A 24,746-nucleotide genomic window follows, 5' to 3' on the forward strand; every position below is an offset into this window, starting at 1 on the left:
GGTAGGTAGGTAGGTAGGTAGGTAGGTAGGCAGGCAGGTAGGCAGAGAGGGAGGTATGTAGGCAGGTAGACAGGGAAGTAGGTATATAGGAAGGTAAAAAGAGAAATAGACATACAAACAGATTCACCATATGCTGTTTAATATGTGATCTGTGAGTTAATATTAGTAATTAATATTAGAGTAAAAGAATCTACATTTGCCTTGGCCACATTGCCAAGGTAGGTGAGGTTACCTGAAAAACTGTTGCAAATGAAATCTACGCTTGGTGATTTTATTATTATTCAGTAAGTTCTGACAAGCAGAAAAACACAAACTTTCTTGTACCTTCTGATATCAACCCAGGTAAAAGATATAAGAAAGAAGCTTTGCTTTCAGCTGCTTGCCTTCACTCTCACTGGCATGTTGATCTACTCTGTTGCTGCTTCTGCTGCTGTTGTTGCTGCATTCCTTCGCTGATATCATGACCCAGCTTCAAGCTTCCAAAGTGGACTAGGACCAAAGTCTCTCTAGAAATCCTCCAGTCCTTCAGAGCCAGATAGGATTGTTGATGTACTCAGCCTTGTGGACTACACAACTACTGGATTCTCTACCATTCCAGTACGAGACAGACATTGTGAACTTCCCAGACCATATTTCATAAGCCAATCTAAGCAATCACCTTTGAATAACTATTCATTCTCTAAGTTCTGTTTCTTTAAGAACTCTGATTCAAACAGATTGTTCCCATCAATGTTTCTGGCATAGCATGCTGACGACAAGTGAAGTATTTCCTTTTAAGATTATAATAATGTTCTAAAATTACTTGTGGTGAGGTGATGACCTATGACTATACTGAAAAACTATTCCTTGTAATCCATGCTGTGCCAAAGACAAATTCTGTTTGGTAGGCTAATGCAGAGTATGACTGAAACTATGTGCAGCAACAATTAAAATGCTACATACCTGTCCTGCATATGACTGCACACAGCACATATTGCAGTGACTGAGGTCTAGAGTAGTACAGCAGACCCAGCTGATGACATCTGAATCCTTCCTATCCTACTACAAGTAAGTCATCTGTTTATACGGGGTTGTATACAACTTATGTTAATTCAGTATCTGGTGTATTATTTTATTTCTCTGATCACTCACATAACATGATGTTATGAAATTGGTCTTTTGTGATGGACATTGTGCTAAGCATTAGTTATTCAAAGATATATTCTTCTTCTAGTTGTTGTTAGGAAAGCAAATCATTATTTTCAAAAGCAGTGAGAATCAAGTGACAGATTCAAACATTCATCTTACTTGACAATGAAAGCTGTTAAGTTTCTCCATGGTCAAGCTCCCTAGCTAACAAATGAATTGTTAAAATTAAACTATCACTGTTCCACCATCCCCAGTAAAGCAATGAATCTGGGAAAGCAGTCATCAGTGGCTGTTCAGACCACAAGAGAGAAATAAGCCAGTAACTGTTGTTTCTTGATGGACTTGTACAACTTTCTGCAAGAAATCTTTTCAAATCATCAAAATTGATCACGTTTTTAATTTAATTTAAGGAAAATATAAAAGTCCTGGGGATGTGACAAATGGCCACACAAGAACACAATCCTGAATACCTGACTATTGAGTTCACTAGAGAAGAACACCCATACCTGCCTTAAAATAAAGAATAACAAAATAGTAACTGATAAATGGAGGGAAATGTTATGAAACAATCTGTGGGCAGTCTTTGAATTCTACATAAATCAGATTTTAAAATATATGTGTCTGTCAGAGAAGTTTAAATTCTGGGTATTGGATAAGAAAAAGGAAGTTATGGTTTGGTTATAGTTAAATAATATATGAGGCATAGTCGTTAACCTCATAAAGCTTTCAGTGAGTGGGAGAATACATGGGTTTAAAGGAAAGATTATGATGTAACTTGATAAAGATTTGTGATAAGACATAAGTATTGTGGGAATGCAAGAAGGAACATCAATAAGGAAGCTGGAAGAATAACCCTTGTTAAAGAGAGAGATGGGTTTTGAAGGAAGAGGAGTGTGCCAGAGGAATCAGGAAGGAGGGAGTTCCAACATAAGGAAGCACAATGAGCAGAGACAAAGGTGAAATAAAAGGAACAGTCTGTGTTCTAAGACATGTGAACTTCTGAGCACAAATCGAGATGGGCAGATGGCAAGAGACTCGACTGGAGAAGTAGCCTTGCAAGAGAGCTTGATTCCATAGCGAAAACAGTAGAATACTTTCATTATTTCAAGAGATGAAGAAATATTACAGAGTACTTAGAAGTAGATTTCTCTTTCAAAGGAGAATACTCTGGGAACCAGGTTTTGTTGTTTGTTATTGTTTTGTTTTGCTTTCTTTTCTACTTTATACACAGCACCAAGAAGGAGGCTCTTTTCCTAAGAAATGTCAAAGAAGCATTGTGCTCAAAGTCATGTGATGGGATCTCATTGTTATCAAACAAAACAGCATTTCACCACGTTTGAGTTTTACAAGGAAGATGTCAGAATCACTGTATTAAGATTAGCTATGCCTGCAAAGGGTTTGCCTTTTTCAACACCATATAAATACAACATGAATGAGGTATTTGTGGACTTTGGATGCAATGTTCCTTTAAGAAAAGCTTAGTAAATCTATCCCTCAATCATTTACATCAGTACTACATCCATCAAGCTGCTATATATTTTTTCAATTATAATTGTTTTAATCATTTATGCAAAACTGAGAGAGCAGATAAAGTGGCTACTTTAATATGGATCCATTACAACGTAGCATGGCATTACATAGAAGAAAACACTAGGTTTCGTAGAAAATAAATTGAAGGTATTAAGCTTTCTTTTTTTATTAATTCTTTTTTTTTTTTTTTTTTTTTTTTTTTACAATACAGACTTTATCTCCCTCCTGGTCCACCCTGACTGTTCCAGATCCCATACCTCCTCCTCCCCTCCCGCATCTCCAAGAAGATGTCCCCACCCCCATCCTCCACCCCACCAAACCTCTCCACTCCCTGGGACCTTAAATCTCTTGAGGGTTAGGTGCATCTTCTCTGACAGAGCCCAAAACAGGCAGCCCTCTGCTGTATATGTGTTGGGGGGCTCATATCAGCTTGTGTATGCTGTCTGGGTTGGTGGCTCAGTGTCTGAGAGATTTCGGGGGTCCTGGTTAGTTGACACTGCTGTTCCTATTCAGTCTTCCAGGTTTTCCCTAATTCAACCACAGGGGTCAATAGCTTCTGTCCATTGGTTGGGTGTAAATATCTACATCTAACTCTTTCAGCTGCTTGTTGGGCCTTTTGGAGGGCAGGAAGATCAGGAGTTCGAGGCCAGCCTGGGTGTTAAGCTTTCTAAGTTTTCTAATACAGCTATTGAGGTCTTTACTAAGAAGAGATCGGCTTCCTCACCTTCACAATGAGGGCATCCCTCTGCCCTTGACTCTGGATGTAGTGCAGCCTGCTTCAGGTCCCTGCCTTAATTTCTCCTTAGTGATGGACTGTAGCCTGGAATTGTAAGTAAATAAGGAAGATTTTTGGCTCACAGTTTCAGGGTACAGTCAGTTCATCATGGTAGGAAATGTATGGGGATGAGAGCATGTTCCAGCTGGTCACTGTGTCCAGTAAGAAAGCAGAGAGATTAATTCTAGTCTCTCTCTCTCTCTCTCTCTCTCTCTCTCTCTCTCTCTCTCTCTCTCCTTTTCCTTTTCCTTTTTAAGCAGTTTGAGATCCCAGCCTGTGATGATGCCACCCACATTTAGGTGAGGTCTTCCTTCTTTCAGTAAATGTCTCTGGAAAAATAACCAGATAAGCACAGGGTGTTTCTTGTTCTGGACTATAAATCCATGTAAGTTGACAGAAGAGGAGCTCTTGCTCCTATGCCTGCTTACTGTGTGAGACTGAGTAACTGCTAGATCCTTGGACTTCCATTCACAGCTGCGACTGAACCATTGTTGGGAATTGGGCTGCCGACTGTAACTACCGCCTAATCAGACCAAACTACAAGGCAGTACATGATAAACAACTTATTCAGACAAATCAAAATTTACCACCCATAACTTGTTGAAGATGATCACAACAAATGGATATATGGGCATATAAAGACCATATCAAGAAAACAAATGGATATATGGGCATATAAAGACCATATCAAGAAAACCCGGCCTGATCAGGGGCATAAGTCCCTTCCAGACCACTGTAGCACTGGGGTTCCTGGCCCAGGGAGTCTCTGGACACCCATAAGGACCCACACAGGACCCCCCATGGGATCCTAAGACCTCTGGTGAGTGGAACACAGCATCTGCTCCAATCCAATCACTCAGGACCTGAGACTGCAGTAACCAGGGAAGCAGATAACCCGGCCTGATCAGGGGCACAAGTCCCTTCCAGTCCACTGCAGCACCGGGGTTCCTGGCCCGGGGAATCTCCAGACACCCGCAAGAACCCACACAGGATCCCCCACGGGATCCTAAGACCTCTGGTGAGTGGAACACAGTGTCTGCTCCAATCCAATCGAGTGGGACCTGAGACTGCATTAATTAAGGAAGCAGATAACCCGGCCTGATCAGGGGCACAAGTACGTTCTGGTCCACTCCAGCACCAGGGTTCTTTGTGCGCGGAGATTCCAGACACCCCCAAGGTGTCTTAAGACCTTAATCTTAAGGTCTTAATCTTAATCTTAAGACCTCTGGGGAGTGGAACACAAGTTCTATCAGGAGGCAGGTTTGAACACCAGATATCTGGGCACCTACCCTGCAAGAGGAGATCTTGCCTGCAGAGAGTACTCTGACCACTGAAACTAGAGAGATCTAGTCTCCCAGGTCTGCTGATAGAGGTTAACATAATCACCTGAGGAACAAGCGCTAACCAGAGACAACTATAACAACTAGCGCCAGAGATTACCAGATGGCAAAAGGCAAACATAAAAATCCTACTAACAAAAATCAAGACCACTCACCATCATCAGAACGCAGCACTCCCTCCCCACCTAGTCCTGGGCACCCCAACACAACCGAAAAGCTAGACCCGGATTTAAAAGCATATCTCATGATGATGGTAGAGGATATCAAGAAGGATTTAATAACTCACTTAAAGAAATACAGGAAAATTCTGCTAAAGAGTTACAAGTCCTGAAAGAAAAACAGGAAAACACATCCAAACAGGTGATGGAAATGAACAAAACCATACTAGACCTAAAAAGGGAAGTAGACACAATAAAGAAAACACAAAGTGAGGCAACGCTGGAGATAGAAACCCTAGGAAAGAAATCTGGAATCATAAATGCGAGCATCAGCAACAGAATACAAGAGATGGAAGAGAGAATCTCAGGTGCAGAAGATTCCATAGAGAACATCGGCACAACAATCAAAGAAAATAAAAAACGCAAAAGGATTCTAACTCAAAACATCCAGGAAATCCAGGACACAATGAGAAGAGCAAACCTACGGATAATAGGAGTTGATAGGAATGAAGATTGTCAACTTAAAAGGCCAGCAAATATCATCAACGAAATTATAGAAGAAAACTTCCCAAAGCCTAAAGAAAGAGATGCCCATGGACATACAAGAAGCCTACAGAACTCCAAATAGAAAAGAAATTCCTCCCAACACATAATAATCAGAACAACAAAGGCACTAAATAAAGAGAGAATATTAAAAGCAGTAAGGGAGAAAGGTCAAGTAACATATAAAGGAAGGCCTATCAGAATTACACCAGACTTTTCACCAGAGACTATGAAAGCCAGAAGAGACTGGACAGATGTTATACAGACACTAAAAGAACACAAATGCCAGCCCAGGCTACTATACCAAGCCAAACTCTCAATTACCATAGATGGAGAACCAAAGTATTTCACGACAAAACCAAATTCACACATTATCTTTCCATGAATTCAGCCCTTCAAAGAATAATAACAGAAAAAAACCAATACAAGGACGGAAATCATGCCCTAGAAAAAGCAAGAAAGTAATCCCTCAACAAACCAAAAAGAAGACAGCCACAAGAACAGAATGCCAACTCTAACAACAAAAATAAAAGAAAGCAACAATTACTTTTCCTTAATATATCTTAATATCAATGGACTCAATTCCCCAGTAAAAAGACAAAAACTAACAGACTGGATACACAAACAGAACACAACATTCTGCTGCTTACAGGAAACCCATATCAGGGAAAAAGACAGACACTACCTCAGAGTGAAAGATTGGAAAACAATTTTCTAAGCAAACAGTCTGAAGAAACAAGCTTGAGTAGCCATTCTAATATCGAATACAATCAACTTCCAACCGAAAGGTATCAAAAAAGACAAGGAGGGACACTTCATACTCATCAAAGGTAAAATCCTCCAAGAGAAACTCTCAATTCTGAATATCTATGCTCCAAATGCAAGGGTAGCCACATTCATTAAAGAAACTTTAGTAAAGCTCAAAGCACACATTGCACCTCACACAATAATAGTGGGAGACTTCAGCACACCACTTTCATCAATGGATAGATCGTGGAAACAGAAACTAAACAGGGACACAGTGAAACTAACAGAAGTTATGAAACAAATGGATCTAACAGATATCTATAGAACATTTTATCCTAAAACAAAAGGATATACATTCTTCTCAGCACCTCAAGGGACCTTCTCCAAAATTGACCATATAATTGGTCATAAAACAGGCCTCAACAGATACAAAAATATTGAAATTGTCCCATGTATCCTATCAGACCACCATGGCCTAAGATTGATCTTCAATAACAACATAAATAATGGAAAGCCAACATTCACGTGGAAACTGAACAACACTCTTCTCAATGATACCTTGGTCAAGGAAGGAATAAAGAAAGAAATTAAAGACTTTTTAGAGTTTAATGAAAATGAAGTCACAACGTACCCAAACCTTTGGGACACAATGAAAGCATTTCTAAGAGGGAAACTCATAGCTCTGAGTGCCTCCAAGAAGAAATGGGAGAGAGCACATACTAGCAGCTTGACAACACATCTAAAAGCTCTAGAAAAAAAGGAAGCAAATTCACCCAAGAGGAGTAGATGGCAGAAATAATCAAATTCAGGGGTGAAATCAACCAAGTGGAAACAAGAAGAACTATTCAAAGAATTAACCAAACGAGGAGTTGGTTCTTTGAAAAAATCAACAAGATAAACCCTTAGCTAGACTCACTAGAGGGCACAGGGACAAAATCCTAATTGACAAAATTAGAAATGAAAAGGGAGATATAACAACAGATACTGAAGAAATCCAAAACACCATCAGATCCTTCTACAAAAGGCTATACTCAACAAAACTGGAAAACCTGGACGAAATGGACAAATTTCTGGACAGATACCAGCTACCAAAGTTGAATCAGGATCAAGTTGACCATCTAAACAGTCCCATATCCCCTAAAGAAATAGAAGCAGTTATTAATAGTCTCCCAGCCAAAAAAAGCCCGGGACCAGACGGGTTTAGTGCAGAGTTCTATCAGACCTTCAAAGAAGATCTAATTCCAGTTCTGCACAAACTATTTCACAAGATAGAAGTAGAAGGTACTCTACCCAACTCATTTTATGAAGCCACTATTACTCTGATGCCTAAACCACAGGAAGACCAACAAAGATAGAGAACTTTAGACCAATTTCTCTTATAAATATCAATGCAAAAATCCTCAATAAAATTCTCGCTAACCGAATCCAAGAACACATTAAAGCAATCATCCAACCTGACCAAGTAGGTTTTATTCCAGGGATACAGGGATGGTTTAATATACGAAAATCCATCGATGTAATCCATTATATAAACAAACTCAAAGACAAAAACCACATGATCATCTCGTTAGATGCAGAAAAAGCATTTGACAAGATCCAACACCCATTCATGATAAAAGTTTTGGAAAGATCAGGAATTCAAGGCCAATACCTAAACATGATAAAAGCAATCTACAGCAAACCAGTAGCCAACATCAAAGTAAATAGAGAGAAGCTGGAAGCAATCCCACTAAAATCAGGGACTAGACAAGGCTGCCCACTTCCTCCCTTCCTTTTCAACATAGTACTTGAAGTATTAGCCAGAGCAATTCAACAACAAAAGGAGATCAAGGGGATACAAATTAGAAAAGAGGAAGTCAAAATATCACTTTTTGCAGATGATATGATAGTATATATAAGTGACCCTAAAAATTCCACCAGAGAACTCCTAAACCTGATAAACAGCTTTGGTGAAGTAGCTGGATATAAAATTAACTCAAACAAGTCAATGGCCTTTCTCTACACAAAGAATAAACAGGCTGAGAAAGAAATTAGGGAAACAACACCCTTTTCAATAGTCACAGATAATATAAAATATCTCGGTGTGACTCTAAATAAGGAAGTGAAAGATCTGTATGATAAAAACTTCAAGTCTCTGAAGAAAGAAATTAAAGAAGATCTCAGAAGATGGAAAGATCTCCCATGCTCATGGATTGGCAGGATCAACATTGTAAAAATGGCTATCTTGCCAAAAGCAATCTACAGATTCAATGCAATCCCCATCAAAATTCCAACTCAATTCTTCAACGAATTAGAAGGAGCAATTTGCAAATTCATCTGGAATAACAAAAAACCTAGGATAGCAAAAACTCTTCTCAAGGATAAAAGAACCTGTGGTGGAATCACCATGCCTGACCTAAAGCTTTACTACAGAGCAATTGTGATAAAAACTCCATGGTACTGGTATAGAGACAGACAAGTAGACCAATGGAATAGAATTGAAGACCCAGAAATGAACCCACACACCTATGGTCACTTGATCTTCGACAAGGGAGCTAAAACCATCCAGTAGAAGAAAGACAGCATTTTCAACAATTGGTGCTGGCACAACTGGTTGTTATCATGTAGAAGAATGCGCATCGATCCATACTTATCTCCTTGTACTAAGGTCAAATCTAAGTGGATCAAGGAACTTCACATAAAACCAGAGACACTGAAACTTATAGAGGAGAAAGTGGGGAAAAGCCTTGAAGATATGGGCACAGGGGAAAAATTCCTGAACAGAACAGCAATGGCTTGTGCTGTAAGATCGAGAATTGACAAATGGGACCTAATGAAACTCCAAAGTTTCTGCAAGGCAAAAGACACCGTCAATAAGACAAAAAGACCACCAACAGATTGGGAAAGGATCTTTACCTATCCTAAATCAGATAGGGGACTAATATCCAACATATATAAAGAACTCAAGAAGGTGGATTTCAGAAAATCAAATAACCCCATTAAAAAATGGGGCTCAGAGCTGAACAAAGAATTCTCACCTGAGGAATACCGAATGGCAGAGAAGCACCTGAAAAAATGTTCAACATCCTTAATCATCAGGGAAATGCAAATCACAACAACCCTGAGATTCCACCTCACACCAGTCAGAATGGCTAAGATCAAAAATTCAGGTGACAGCAGATGCTGCCGAGGATGTGGAGAAAGAAGAACACTCCTCCATTGTTGGTGGGATTGCAAGCTTGTACAACCACTCTGGAAATCAGTCTAGCAGTTCCTCAGAAAATTGGACATAGTACTACCGGAGGATCCTGCAGTACCTCTCTTGGGCATATATCCAGAAGATGTCCCAATCAGTAAGAAGGACATATGCTCTACTATGTTCATAGCAGCCTTATTTATAATAGCCAGAAGCTGGAAAGAACCCAGATGCCCCTCAACAGACGAATGGATACAGAAAATGTGGTACATTTACACAATGGAGTACTACTCAGCTATTAAAAAGAAATGAATTTATGAAATTCCTAGGCAAATGGATGGACCTGGAGGGCATCATCCTGAGTGAGGTAACACAATCACAAAAGAACTCAAATGATATGTACTCATTGATTAATGGATATTAGCCCAGAAACTTAGTATAGCGAGATATAAGGTACAATTTGCAAATCACATGAAACTGAAGAAGAACGAAGACCAAAGTGTGGACACTTTGCCCCTTAGAATTGGAAACAATCACCCATGGAAGGAGTTACAGAGACAAAGTTTGGAGCTGAGACAAAAGGCTGGACCATCTAGAGACTGCCATATCCAGGGATCCATCCCATAATTAGCCTCCAAACGATGACACCATTGCATACACTAGCAAGCGTTTGTTGCAAGGACTGTGATATAGATGTCTCTTGTGAGAATAGGCTGAGGCCTAGCAAACACAGAAGTGGATGCTCACAGTCAACTGTTGGATGGATCACAAGGCCCCCAATGGAGGAGCTAGAGAAAGTATCCAAGGAGCTAAAGAGATCTGCAGCCCTGTAGGTGCAACATTATGAACTAACCAGTACCCCGGAGCTCTTGACTCTAGCTACATATGTATCAAAAGATGGCCTAGTCGGCCATCACTGGAAAGAGAGGCCCATTGGACAGGCAAACTTTATATGCCCCAGTACAGGGGAACGGCAGGGCCAATAAATGGGAATGGGTGGGTAGGGGAATGGGGCGGGGGGACTTTTGGGATAGCATTGGAAATGTAATTGAGGAAAATATGTAATAAAAAAAAAGAAGTTAGACTGTAGAGAACTGTGATGGTTTGTATATCCTTGGACCAGGGAGTGGCACCATCTGGAGGTGTGGCCTTGTTGGAATAGGTGTGACCTGGTTGGAATGGGTGTGTCACTGTGGATGTGGGCATAAGATCCTCACCCTAGTTGCCTGGAAGTCAGTCTTCCACTATCAGCCTTTGGATGAAGGCATAGAACTCTCAGCTCCTCCTGCGCCATGCCTGCCTGCATACTGCCATGCTCCCTCCTTGATGATAAAGGACTGAACCTCTAAACCTGTAAGCCAGCCCCAATTAAATGTTGTTTTTTTATAAGACTTTCCTTGGTCATGGTGTCTGTTCACAGCAGTAAAACCCTAACTAAGACAAGAACCAAATAACCCTATTGAAAAATGGGGTACAGAGCTAAACAAAGAATTCTCAACCGAGAAAACTCAGCGGGCTGAGAAACACCTAAAGAAATGTTCAGCATCCTTAGTCATCAGAGAAATGCAAACCAAAACAACCCTGAGATTCCACCTCACACCAGTCAGAATGCCTAAGATCAAAAATTTAGGTGACAGCAGATGCTGTCGAGGATGTGGAGAAAAAGGAATACTCCCCCATTGTTGGTGGGATTGCAAACTGGTACAACCACTGTGGAAACTAGTATGGCGAACCGCCAAAAAATTTGGCATAGTACTTACTACCTGAGAACCTAGCTATACGACTCCTGGTCATATACCCAGAAGGTGCTCCAACATGTAATAAGAACACATGCTCCACTATGTTCATAGCAACCATATTTATAATAGCCAGAAGCTGGAAACAACCCAGATGTCCCTCAACAGAGGAATACAGAAAATGTGGTATATTTACACAAAGGAGTACTACTACTCAGCTATTAAAAACAACAATTTCATGAAATTCGCAGGCAAATGGATGGAACTTGAGAATGTCATCCTGAGTGAGGTGACTCAGTCACAAAAGAACACACATGATATGTACTCCCTGATAAACTCAAGAGTTCAGAATACCCAAGATTCAACTCAAAGACCATATGAAGCCTAAGAAGAAGGAAGACCAAAATGTGGATGCTTTAGTGCTTTTTAGTAGGGTGAACAAAATACTCACAGGAGGAAATATGGAGACAAAGTGTATAGCAGAGACAGAAGGAAAGGCCATCCAGAGACTGCCCTACCTTTGGTCTCCATCCCATATACAGCCACCAAGCCCAGTCTCTATTGTGAATGCCAGGAAGTGCTTGCTGATAAAAGCCTGATATGGCTCTCTCCTAAGAGGCTCTGTCAAAACCTGACAAATAGAGAGGCGGATGCTTGCAGCCAACCAACGTACTGAGCTTTGGGGTCCCTATGGAGGAGTTGGAGAGGAGACTAAAGGAGCTGAGGGGTTTGCAGTCCCATTGAGGGAGCAACAGTGTCAACAGGCCAGATCCCCTGGAGCTCTGGGGACTGGGCCACCAGCCAAAGAGTACACATGAGGGACCCATGGCGCTGGCAACATATGTGGTAGAGGATGGCCTTGTTGGATATCAGTGGGAGGAGCGGCCCTTGGTCCTGAGGGTGTTCGATGCCGCTGTGTAGAAGAATGCCAGTGTGGGATGACAGGAGTGAGTGGGTAGATGAGCACCCTCTTAGAGGCAGGGGGAGGGAGTATGCCACAGGGAGTTTCTGAAGGGGAAACCGGGAAAGGGGATAACATTTGAAATGTAAATAAAGTATTCAATTAAAAAATCTTTATGACAAAATAATTTAGGCTCATAATATACAAAAGACAAAGAAGCAGTATCAGTATTGGGCTAAGAAATATGAAAGAAATTAAAAGCAAAAGATAAAAAGTATAAACCTAATTCAAAGTTCAAGTAGGCTCTTCTTTAGAAAGAAGGAATGGCAGACATGCAGACATTTCCTTTTTTTGGTTTTAGTTTTGGTTTATTGTTTTGTTCTGTTTATTGGTTTTGTTTTTTTGTTGTTGTTGTTGTTGTTTTTGGTTTTTTGGTTGTTTAGGGTTTTTTTTTTTTTTTTTTTTTTTGAGACAGGGCTTCTCCATGTAGGGTCCAAGAGTTGGGATTAACTGTGTGCATCATCACTCCGAGCCTTCCCTCCCTTCTTCTTTAAATGTGTATATGAATCTCAGCTCAAAATAATGTTTTGTTTTATTATCTGGGCACCCTATTTTTCATATTTTACACATAAAAAAGAAAATTATTTTCTAAAATAAAGCAAGTAATATTTTGTAATCTTTGTTTAATAATTTATTATTAGGCAATAAGAAATATTTAAGAAAATTAAAAAACTTAAACTTTCAGAAAAGCTACTCTTTCCTAATGTATATTAGTGGCCCCTTCTAAATAGACCAAACCTATTAGATAAATACATCATTCTCCATTTAAAATGATTTTTCTGTCTTGGTTAAATTCTGTTAGGTTGTAACAATGCATCTTATAATTCCCCAGAAATCCTTTGGATGGCTCAACAATTTTCATCTAATGGCTTCCTTGGTACTCGAGTATTTGCATCATTTCAATCCACAATGATCAAGGTTATGCTTGTTTTGTTCCAAGGGTAAAAATAGACCAGACATCCTGACTCATTCACTCATCCATCCATTCAGCCATCATATGTCAACTGTCCTTTATGTCAACTGTCCTTTACATGCACAACATTGAGATAAGTCTGACAGAGGAAAATAGTTGTGAATTATACAATGAGTGCTTTAAAACATTTCCTATTTAGTAGGAAAGTAAGAAATGTCCAAAAGACAAAACTACTAGTTGGCAAAACAAAAATACAGGAAAAAATAGGATTATCCCCGGGAAAGTGAAAGATACTTGCCTCACCCTCTCTGGTTATCTCATGCCACTAAGACAGGAGTGACCTATTGTAGCTGACCTTGCTTATTGGATGGGATGAGGAGAAGAACTGATAAAAAAAAAAAGTAGGTGTTGTGTTATCTGTGCTTGAATGATGGAGCATTCTGGTCCTTGGAAAAATGCATTGTAAATTTTAAGGATCAAGGTCACCCTTGTGAATCATTTTAATTATTCTAACTCAGATATTTTCAACAATAGATGCTTCAGGATGGTCCTTCGCTCCCCTCTCCACTCTCTCATGACATAACTCCTTGAGAAATCCTGAGCAGAAGGGCAAATGCCCAGGAGGGACTGGCTACGCTGTGAAACATCAAATGTTCTTTCCAGAGGAGTCACTCTGGGTTGCAAACCACAGACAACACACATGGTCAGACCCTACTTAGGATTCTGTGAGTTGTCTGAAGAATCCATAACAGCTGCTTTTAAATTTGGCAGTTGCATGCTTCCTTTTAGAAACTGGCTTTAATATTTGTGCTGCTTCCTTTCATTAAACGCACAAAGAGAACATGCAAATATTTCTACTGAGTATCTTCTTTTTCTACATTTTAAATTTTTATTTATTTTTTTACATTGAACTATAAGAGATAAAACTCTGATTGCCTCAAGAGAAAGATGAATCTTAACAACTTGGAAGCAAATGTGCCTTATAAACTTTATGCCTGGACACTTCTTGCTTTGCCGTCTAGAAGAATCTAATCTGAAGAAACACAAGGGCAGTTGTAGTAGCTGTATTTCACGTTGCTGTGGTAAAAATCCTTGACAAAAGCGACACAGAGAGAATGTTTCCTTCAGCTTACAGTTTAAGTTATAGCTACGACCATTGCGGTGGGGCCACAAACTGTGAGCTGGGAAGCTGGACACGTTGTATCCACAGCCACGGACCAGCAGTCTCAATTAATCTGGACCCCCGAGATATCTCAAACACAGGACCACCAAACAGACAGCATACTCCAGCTGATATGAGGCCCCCAACACACATACAGTAGAGGACTTCCGGGTTTGTGTTCATTCAGAGATGACGCACCTAACCCTCAAGAGACTGGAGGCCCCAACAAGTTTATAGGTCAGGTGGGGTGGGAGGTGGGGCATCCAAGTGGAGACAGGAGGGTGAGGAGGAGGGTGTGATGTGGAGCAGTTGGAGGGTGGATGGGGGCAGGGAATAGAATATGGAGTGTGAAAAATAAATTAATTAAAAAAAAAACGATAAAGAATTGCTTAGGAGTCGGGACTTTGTATATATCCCTTGGAGATTGCCATAAGTAGGTTGAGGTGGAATGTTCTGTCCACTGTAGATGACATCATTTCCCTGAACTGATATCCTGAGTGGTGTGAAAAAGAGAAAGTGAACTGGGCATCTTAAAGATGGCAAGGAATCTGAGGTAGAAGGGTCATTGAGAGAGGCTGAACTATCATTTTATCAAAGTAAATCTTTAGCCAGGTGGTGGTGGCCTATGCCTTTAATCCCAGCACTTGGGAGGCAGAGGCAGGCAGATTTCTGAGTTTGAGGCCAGCCTGGTCCATAGAGTGAGTTCCAGGGCAGCCAGGGCTGTACAGAGAAACCCTGTCTCAAAAAAGCCAAAAAAAAAAAAAAAAAATTAACTACCCTCTATCATGCAATAGATTACTTTTTAAAGTTCAGTGGGACAGAAGTCCTAATTAGCTAACAGAGCCTATGAATTGCCTACAACTTCATAAAGCTCAGCAAAAGCTGAGACTAATGACTTGAAAACTCAAGTTTCTTTTCTGTCTGTTCAGAGATTAGAATTCTCATTATATCCCTTAAGATGGTCTCACTCCTGGGCTCAAACAATCCTCCTAGATCAGCTTACAGAGTAACTGGGACTGTAGGCAATCTTGACCATGCCTTACTTTACTGAATGCCATTGCAAATGGTTACTTTATATAAAATGGGGACAGATAGATTACTAGAATTTGTTAAATTAATTTTTAAAAAATTCAGGCACCCATGAACTATGGAAAATAACTGCACATCTCTAACCTAAATGTTTCAGCCTTACCCATATTAAAAGAGTATCCAACTACAGAAATGTAAGATGACTTAGGAAGGAGTCTCTCTTTGCTCCTAGATGGTTAAAATTCTTTCCCATATCTTCAACATGATATATTATTGATGGTGCCAAGGTCATAGATGAAGACAGACCAGGATCTCTCCATGTCTAGCAGAAGCTGTATTTGATACATAGTATCGTTTATATTAACTGTTTTTCTTCTTCTATTCAGAATTATATATATATGTATATATATATATATATATATTCTATTTAATATATACATATTCTAATTCTACTTAAACCCGACAAAAGAACACAAAAATGCCTCTGTAGCTTATGAACAGCATATTTCAGTGGTTCTCAATATGACATCACTGAGGAACCACATTGACACACATCACATATGGCATGTGTGATGAAAGCCCAGTGTTTCTTAGACAAACCAGTTCCTGAGGTTTAGTCTCTGACCTCGCAGAGCACACTGTAGCATGGGAGCATGGGCACTCACACATGTGCGTCTGAGAGATTAATAAAAAGAAAATATCATATGATACAAGTTATACGAGTAGTGTATCTTCGTCTTTTTAGATTTCAAAGTCTTAGAATTTTCACTGTGCTTATAAAAGTTGTTTGGTTCTATGTCACAGCTAGTTCAGACACCAACATTCCACTGTGCTGCTGTGTCATTAACTTGCTCCTTCCAAAGCATGGTGATCATTTGTCACACACTCATTGTCTGCGGGTGTCAGACTCTGTGACAGGATCAGACATACAGACATAGGAGGAGTTTATTCTGTTTTCTTTTCCTCACAGAATGATCAATGCATTGAATTCTGTGAATACCAAATCGCTGCTTCATGTTCAAATTCTATGACTAGCAAACCATAACATGTTCTTTTTCTTAACTAAAACATCATCATACATTTTTATAATCACAGAATACCTTTTATATTTTATTTAATGTGCATTTACTTAGCACTATTCAGTTCATGGAGACCCAAAAGAGAAAATTTTAGGTTTTAAATAACTGAGACATGTGAGAATGGCTGCTTGCAAGCATGTATGCTAGCTTACTCCTCTGGTAGTTGTGAAAATCAAGGGAAAAAAAAGTGGGTGTCTGACTCACAACTAAATATCCTAACATAGCTTCCAAAATGAAAAAAAAAAAAAAAAGAAAGAAAACAAACAAAAGAAACAGAGCCAAAACCTTTAAGAATTAACCTCATAACTCTATTAGTGGAATTGAAAGAAATTGGCATGGAGCTATCAGATTAAAAACAAAAAGTACTTTTTGTTTCTTTGCTTCATTTTCAGACCATTTGAGGTACAAAAGAGCCCAAAATTGTCTAGCTTAAAGCCATCTAAATCGTTTAAGGGGAGGCACGTTTGCGGTGCTTTTAAGTCATGGAAAGATGCTCTAAGGGCTGAGATAAATCAACAGAAGCTGGCACAGAACAGGACGTCATTAATTTCACAGTTCTCAAAATGTGCTCCCTAACAAGGAGCAGCAGTGTCACCTTTATTTTTAAAGAAGTAAATTTCTAAGCCCCTTCCTATCTAATCAGTAACTCTAGGATTATAACAGCAACCAGAGTTTTGAGAGAACAACATCGATTCTGAAGGTACAACACTTACCAGGTACTTTCGAAGGCCTGTAATGCCTTACATGAGTCCTGTTCTGCTACTGGCTTTGCAGGAGTATATCAATTTCTCAAAGAATCTCTCCATTATTTAAAAACATACCAGAAATGATTTTCCTCATCCTGTTGTTGGATTCATCAGGAAAAATAAGAAGTATTGGGCAGATGGTGAGGGCCAGATACCAGAAGCATAAGAAGGAGACTGGCCATGGGTGTGTTTGAAGGAAGGAGAAGAACAGTGTGAGTCAAGCATTGGAGGTCACGTGACCTCTAAAGGCTGAGGCTCTCACCTCACTCACCAGCAGGCAATTTTTCCAGCAGTAGCATTTATGAAAATTGTGAAGTCTAATCTCTGTAACGGTGCTTTTACTAATGGATGTTGTTTTAGCCACATCTATAATAATGAACCATGATGGAAAGAGAAAGTCAATATGTGTGTACACATTTAAATACATATATGTATGAAACTGGTGATGTTGTATGAAAAACATACTGAACGAAAGCAATAAAACTTACAAGAAAGAAAGAGTTGAACATGTAAGTTCACTAGAGATTTGGCCGGTAAAGGGAGGCAAAGGCCACCACTCTGTGACTGTTAGCATATGAGTCTGTAGAGATGTGAACAACTAGAGACTGGTGATTACAGGCTACAGTACTTTTCATTTGATTTCAATATTTCAGCAGCAGATTGGACATTTGTTTCTATAGAGATTACAGTAATTTTCTAAGAATAAGTAGCTATACAAAATCTGTTTGTATGGTATCTGTCCATCATTAGAAAATATATAATTAGTCCTTATGGAAAGTGGTAAGTATTTTGGGAACTGTTGACATTGTATATATTACATTGTATTATATGACATTGGTGTTATATAAATGTAAAAGCATTGACATTATGTTGCAAAACTAAACAATTACATACTGTACTAACAAAGATGCATGGCCTACAAATAATTCTAAATAAATGTATTAGGAAGCATGTATAAGAATATCAATAAAATATTCATAAAGTGTTCATAATGAGACTAATAAAACCACAAACACAGAGCTATTCATGAAAACTTCATATAAAACCACAAAGATAAGAAGTTAAAGAAATAAAAAAAAATAAAAGCCAAAACTTTCTGATTTAAAAAGACAGTTTCTAAGCAGAAGCAAAAATATTTGGAAAGGAGAATTAACAACAAATTCATCAAGTACTTCCAACTGCAGCAATAAGCACTAACTCTTAACAAGAGAAGACTTCTACCTAGAATGCACTGTCCCCAGAAGCTCATCGAAATGGAAAAGTGAAGAAAGACAGTCTCACTAAGTAAGGAACCAAGGGTTTTAATGCTCATAAATTTTGAAAAACAAAAATCTATTTTCGAACATTACCCAAACAATGGAAAAATAAGACAAAATAAAGACATTGTGGTTGGAGAAAGCACACTCTGAAGAGATTCTTGATGATCACTCAAGGCTAAATAGTGTATTCACCAAGTGTAATTTTGCAATTTTTAAAGAAACAGCATGAATGTAAAATAACAACAATTTGAGCATGAGAGACTAGGTTGAATTTTGCACAAAAGGTCAAACTGTATATGGAAGGCAGGAGCGAATAACACAGAAATCCCTGATCATTAGTCCTTTGGAAAACATGAAAGAAACATGGCTTGACTTTCAACATTGATGGGATGGAAAAGAACCTCCTTGTAAATTATTTGGAAGATGCAGCAGAGATTGACAAGAGAATGAAAAGGCATTATCTGTCCATTGTAAGCCAGAAGGAAGGAGAAAGTACAGAGAGAAGAACTCAGAGACCATGTGCCAAAGCAAACAGGAAAGGGATTTCTATATCAATGAGTAGGAAAAAATAGGGTACATTAGCAAAGAGGTCAGAAAGAAAACCAAATACGTGCAACAATAAATAGAAGTAGGATAAATTCATCCATAGAAGTATAGTCATTAAACTTATTTTTATACACAAAGATTTACCTTAAACATAGAATCCAAACAAAAACAAAATGATTTATAAAATCTGGGTCATAAAAGTGAAGGCAAAAAACAGAGAGACCTAGAGTTATAAAATGAATGTCGCCAGGCGGTGGTGGCGCACTCCTTTAATCCCAGCACTTGGGAGGCAGAGGCAGGCGGATTTCTGAGTTCGAGGCCAGCCTGGTCTACAGAGTGAGTTCCAGGACAGCCAGAGCTACACAGAGAAACCCTGTCTCGAAAAACAAACAAACAAACAAAAACAACAACAAAAACAAAAAACTTTATTTAAAAAAATGAATGTTCTAGGTTTTTTTTTAAAGGACCCAGATATAGCTGTCTCTTGTGAGACTATGCCGGGGCCTAGCAAACACAGAAGTGGATGCTCACAGTCAGCTATTGGATGGAACACAGTGCCCCCAATGGAGGAGCTAGAGAAAGTACACAAGGAGCTAAAAAGGTCTGCAACCCTGTAGGTGGAACAACAATATGAACTAACCAGTACCCTCTGGAGTTCGTGTCTCTAGCTGCATATGTAGCAGAAGATGGCCTAGTCGGCCTTCACTGGAAAGAGAGGCCCATTGGTCTTGCAAACTTTATCTGCCTCAGTACAGGGGAACGCCAGGGCCAAGAAGTGGGAGTGGGTGGGTGGGGGAACATGTGGGGGACTTTTGGGATAGCATTGGAAATGTAAATGAAATAAATACCTAATAAAAAAATGAATGTGAACATTCTATGTACTAACAAACATTTGAGTAGGGTGAGGAGTGGAAAATCCACAAGGGAAATAACTTAGGAAATAACTTTCATGAATATTTATTGTAAAGTATTGCACAACATTGAAAGTCATAAGAAAATCAATTTTTGAAGGAAAAGGGGAATGTAACAGAGTCTGGGTAATAAAAAGTAAAGCAACGTGTTTTACATTAGACTTTGTGGGAAAAGAAGAAAGACTAGCTACTGAAATGTTTGTCTTTTTTCAGTACACATTGGCTAAGCATAGGCATGTACATAAGAGCTGGCGGCACACATCTGTAAGCTAGAACTCCAGAGGTGGAGGCAGGAGGCTCAGGAGTTCAAGGTCAGCTCTGACTACATAGGGAGTTTGAGGTGAAACTGGGCTACTTAAGACACACTCCCTATTAAAAAAGAATTAGAACCATGCCACATATCTAATAGTATGTAACTTCCAGGAAAATTCAAGATTTAAATATTATTACAAAGAAGAAGTTCAAGGAATCATTTTCGTAATCCTGGGGATGCAGAAAGTGTATTGAAGGCTTACTAGAGATAAATATAGATAGGAAGTCTCACAGCAAAGTGAGAGCCATATGGTTAAGGATGAAGATGTTTCATGATGACCTGGTTATAGAAAATCAGAAAGCAAAATGTGGTGACACACCCTTGAAATCTGAACACTTTAGGATGCTGAAAGAGGAGGAGCTAAAAATCAACAGACAGCCTGGGCTACAGAATGGTAGAGCAAGATGCTGTTATCAACATAAAAGAAGAGGAGAGTAAGAGCGACTACAAGGAAAGGAGGACTAAAAAGAGGAAGAAGTAGAGAAAGGATAGTTTGAGATACCATTATACTGGTATGTTTTAAAAAGTCATTTTGACCATTTCTAATTCTAAAAGAACATTAAAATGATATTTCCTTTTGTTTTGGTTGGGGTTGTACCATGATAAACACTGTCTCTAGCTAAGTACAAACTGACTGTTGAAATGGTGTTGACTAGAGAAATAAGAGTTAAAAGGAGAGGTGGAGAACAAAGCCAAAGACAAAACTGGAACTAACCATGTCATTAGATCATGCTCACTGGAATAAAAAATAAGAAAGAGCCACCCAAGTACTTTGCTCCCTTTTCTTAAAAAGATGAGCCAAATGGCCACACTTGATGGGCAAGGGAGAATGACAAGTTGTGTAACAGTTCTATCAAGACTATACAGTTTTGTCTGGATGAATAGATCACAGTAGCCCACATTCAATACCTCATTCCAAAAACAAACAAACAAAAAAAAAGACAAAAAAAAAAAAACTTGGTCAAATGTACAAATATTTGCAACTAGATATTTATCAGAGTGGTCGTGAATACAGTGAAAAGGGAAACAGCTGTTCAATATCATAGAGTTGAATAAATAAATGATGTCATAGCATCTGAAGAAGTAACACAACCACTTAAAACAATGGTGCAGACTATCTATATGCATGGACAGCTACCCTCAGGACGGAGTGAGATACCAGACGGCACGCCTGAGGGTACAGCTCAGTGGTAGAGTGCCCTTGATTCCATTCCTAAGCAGTTACAATACAAATTCACTTACTACTATATTTTAAGGGAAACTGGGGACTTACTGAGTAAAAACATGTTGGGAAAAATCTGCCTGAGTTTACTAAACTGTGGATGAATTGGCTGAGACTAGGCAGGCTAAGGAAGGTGGAGGAAACGATTTGCATAAACATATGTATGTTAAAAGTGTGGAAGAAAGTACATCAACACTTTGATAATAATTTTTACCTATTTCAGACTACAAAATAATGGTCATCTGCATTTTGTTTCTGTAATGAGCTTGAGATAATTCTATAATTAATAGAGAGAAACAGTTCCTCTTTGCCTTCACGGTAGCAAGAAGAGTAAGAGAAAAACATTCTGGGATTAATCTTATAATTGTTGTGTGTTAGCAGCACCCTAAATCACAGTAAAATTGAGTTAGATATGTTCCAGCTTGGCGTTGCATTCAAGCTTGGTTGGAAAACTGTATCATTAAATGACATTAATCATTAATATTCATTGAGTTGCAACAAAACTAGTTTGCTGACAGTCAGGAAGCCAGGCATTCAAAGCAGAATAAGAAACATGGCCTCATTACTCTCCTTTGACATTAAGTTGCTGTTAAGAGCATCCCACACGTTTTAATACCCACAGTGATGGGAAGAGTCTTACCCTGAAAATAAATTCTGTAATGATGGGAAGAAGAGTCTTACCCTGAAAATAAATTGTGTATCTGCCATGAAGCAAGGACACGCTATTGTTATCCAGTTCTGATCAACTGGCATGTTTTTATTCTTTTTTCCTTCATTTGTTTGTTTGTTTGTTTGTTTGTTTCCTGCAGTTTGGTTTGCTTTTTTGTCCTAAATAAGTTATACTTTAGTCCTCTGCCTGGGATGACAAAACTAACCTGCAAGATGACACTTGCTGCAAGATGAGATATATATTCATAAATCTCCCAAGGAGTGTCAGCCCATCTGTAGGAGTTTAAATGTTTGTTCAGAATGCTGAGCCCGTGGGTTTCCATGTGAATCTGAGGAATGTCACAGAAATGAGAGAGTCAGGAGGCACGGAGATGGAAAAATAACATCACAGCAGCTCCAGTCCTCACCGGGGCTACCTTAGCCAATGATTGCCTTTCTTGCCCTCGCCTTTGTCAAATAGACTGGAATTACTCCTGGAACAACAGTTTCACCAGTTACAGACACAAGTGACCACAAGAGAATCATAATACAAAGGGGCGAGAGAAACCAGACAGCATCTTACCTGACTATTTCATTTGCAGCTGAAGCAGCTGACATCTAAAGAAGTCAGGCTGTCCCTCAGGGACAGACAAGGAACAGACAAGGCAGAGCTTGATTCTTCTCAGTCCCTGATGTAATTATTTGTCTTTGCCAGGTAAACATAAGTTACTAGTTTTTCTTAACCCAGATATATTTCAAGTGTAGAATCTGACTATTCTATCTCAGTGTCTATTGCCACATAACCAATTAGTACTAATTTGAATGCAGAACAACTCTCACTTATTAAGTCCCAGCTTTTAGGCTAGTATCTGTGGCATAGCAGGAAAAAACTCAACTCCAGTTCTCTTTACATTTAAATCAAGATCTCAGCCTTGCCACAGAATTCTCCTTTGGATCTTGAGGTCTTTCCCAAGCTCAGGTCAATGTGAAAAGTTTGCATTTCTTACAGGTTTAAGTCTGCATTCCCCATTCCTTGCTGCTTGTCAAATGAAAGATGTACTCAACTTGCAGAGGTTACCTGCCCTTTCTTCTTGACATGTAGCCCTCTAGTGTTCAAAGTTGAGAAAGAAGAATTCAAAGTAGCTGCCTAACCAAACCACAATTTCCAGGGCAGAAGGAGGGGGAGGAAGAGAGGGGAAGAGGAGGGAGAATGTTCTATAGGCTCGGTCTACTTATTCTCCGAGTTTCCCAGATTGTTCTCTTAAAAAAAAAAAAACACTGATTATTAAAGCTCTCATAATTATCTCAAGCCAACCACCTTTTTTTTAAAGCTTGCCCTGCTATGCCATTTAACATCATAGCCTACCAATCATTACGTTCAAGGATCCACCTGAGCAATCTAGCAGCTGCCATGGCACTGGCCTGGCTGTGCACTCAATGGAGCCACATCCATTGCCACTAAGCATATTTCTGAAGACGTTGCTTGTGAAGACTGTGGATATGCAGACCAATACCCACAAAAGCGCTTGCTCACTCACAAAATGTTAAACAAAAAAGTTAGAGTCTTATAACGCTTTGTGTAAGGGGAGCTACCAAGACTGAAGGACATGGGGTTATTGGGGCAAACATAGTTGCATCGTAATTTCTGGTTTGAGATGATGTATATCAAGTACTCAGAGTTCTTTTCTTCTCATGAAAGAGTTCTTTTCTGATTCTCCTGTCATCATGAAGATGAAAGGAACTGCAAATGAATGACTTTACCAAGAGTAAGGACTATGCTCCATCTATAATGATCTTAAGCATCCTCTTTTGAACTAATGCACTTTGCATTCATTACATAGACCAAAATATGTCGAGAGATGCTGCCAGTTGTCGTGTCTGCCATTTCTATGATTACAGCTCAATTTCATACTCTGTATCTTCTCGCTGGTCCCCGTATTAGCCATTTACTATAACTAAGCCTCTATTTTCTCTTTTCAACTCCCCTAGCGCACACAGCAAGTTTAATGCCTGTTGGTCTGCTGCTAGGGACGACCCTAGCTTATGAAACACTCCCCTTTTCTTCTAAAAGGTATTAAAACCTCTACTCTATCTACAATAGTCAATAGCTCCTTCTTTCTTCCACTTCTACCACACTATAGTTTTATTTGTTTTGCTTTGTTTCTGTGTACACGCTGGGGAGTAAGTCTATTGAAGGCAGGGATTTGGGGGGTAGGGGAGTGTAGGGGAGATGTATTTCATTCACTGTGCCTTCTGAACAGCAGCTGCTCTCAGATTTCTTAAGTGCCAGATGGGCTTTGTTGGCCTTTCCTTTTTACATATACACCAATAGAACATTGACTTATCCTCTATGCGAAGTAAAATAATGTCAGTTCTGAAACTTGCTCACAGAAAACATTTTCTGATAAATCATCCCACTGGAAAGACATTTAACTATAGAGCTGGCTACTTATTCATCTCTTTGGTAGTAAATTAATGCTTAAGGATATGAGGCTCAGCAATAAATTATACACACACACATACACACATGCACGCACTCACACATACATATTTATACACACAATACAGCATATGGGGAACTCATTGCAGCAGGAACATTGGTTTTTCACAGTTTATTTTTTAATTATGCATATGTGTGTCTGTGAACATGAGTGCAAGTGCCAGCAGAGACCATAAGATGAAGTTGGATCCTATGGAGCTGTAGTTACAGTTTGTTGTGAGCTTCCAGGCATGTGTGCTGGTTACACAACTCAGGTGCCTTGGAAGAGCGATATGTGGACTAAACTGCTGAGCCACCTCTCTGGGACCAAAGCTCAGTGAGTTAA

The sequence above is a fragment of the Mus musculus genome, chromosome 6, assembly GCF_000001635.26.
Source record: "Mus musculus strain C57BL/6J chromosome 6, GRCm38.p6 C57BL/6J".
Classification (NCBI taxonomy): domain Eukaryota; kingdom Metazoa; phylum Chordata; class Mammalia; order Rodentia; family Muridae; genus Mus; species Mus musculus.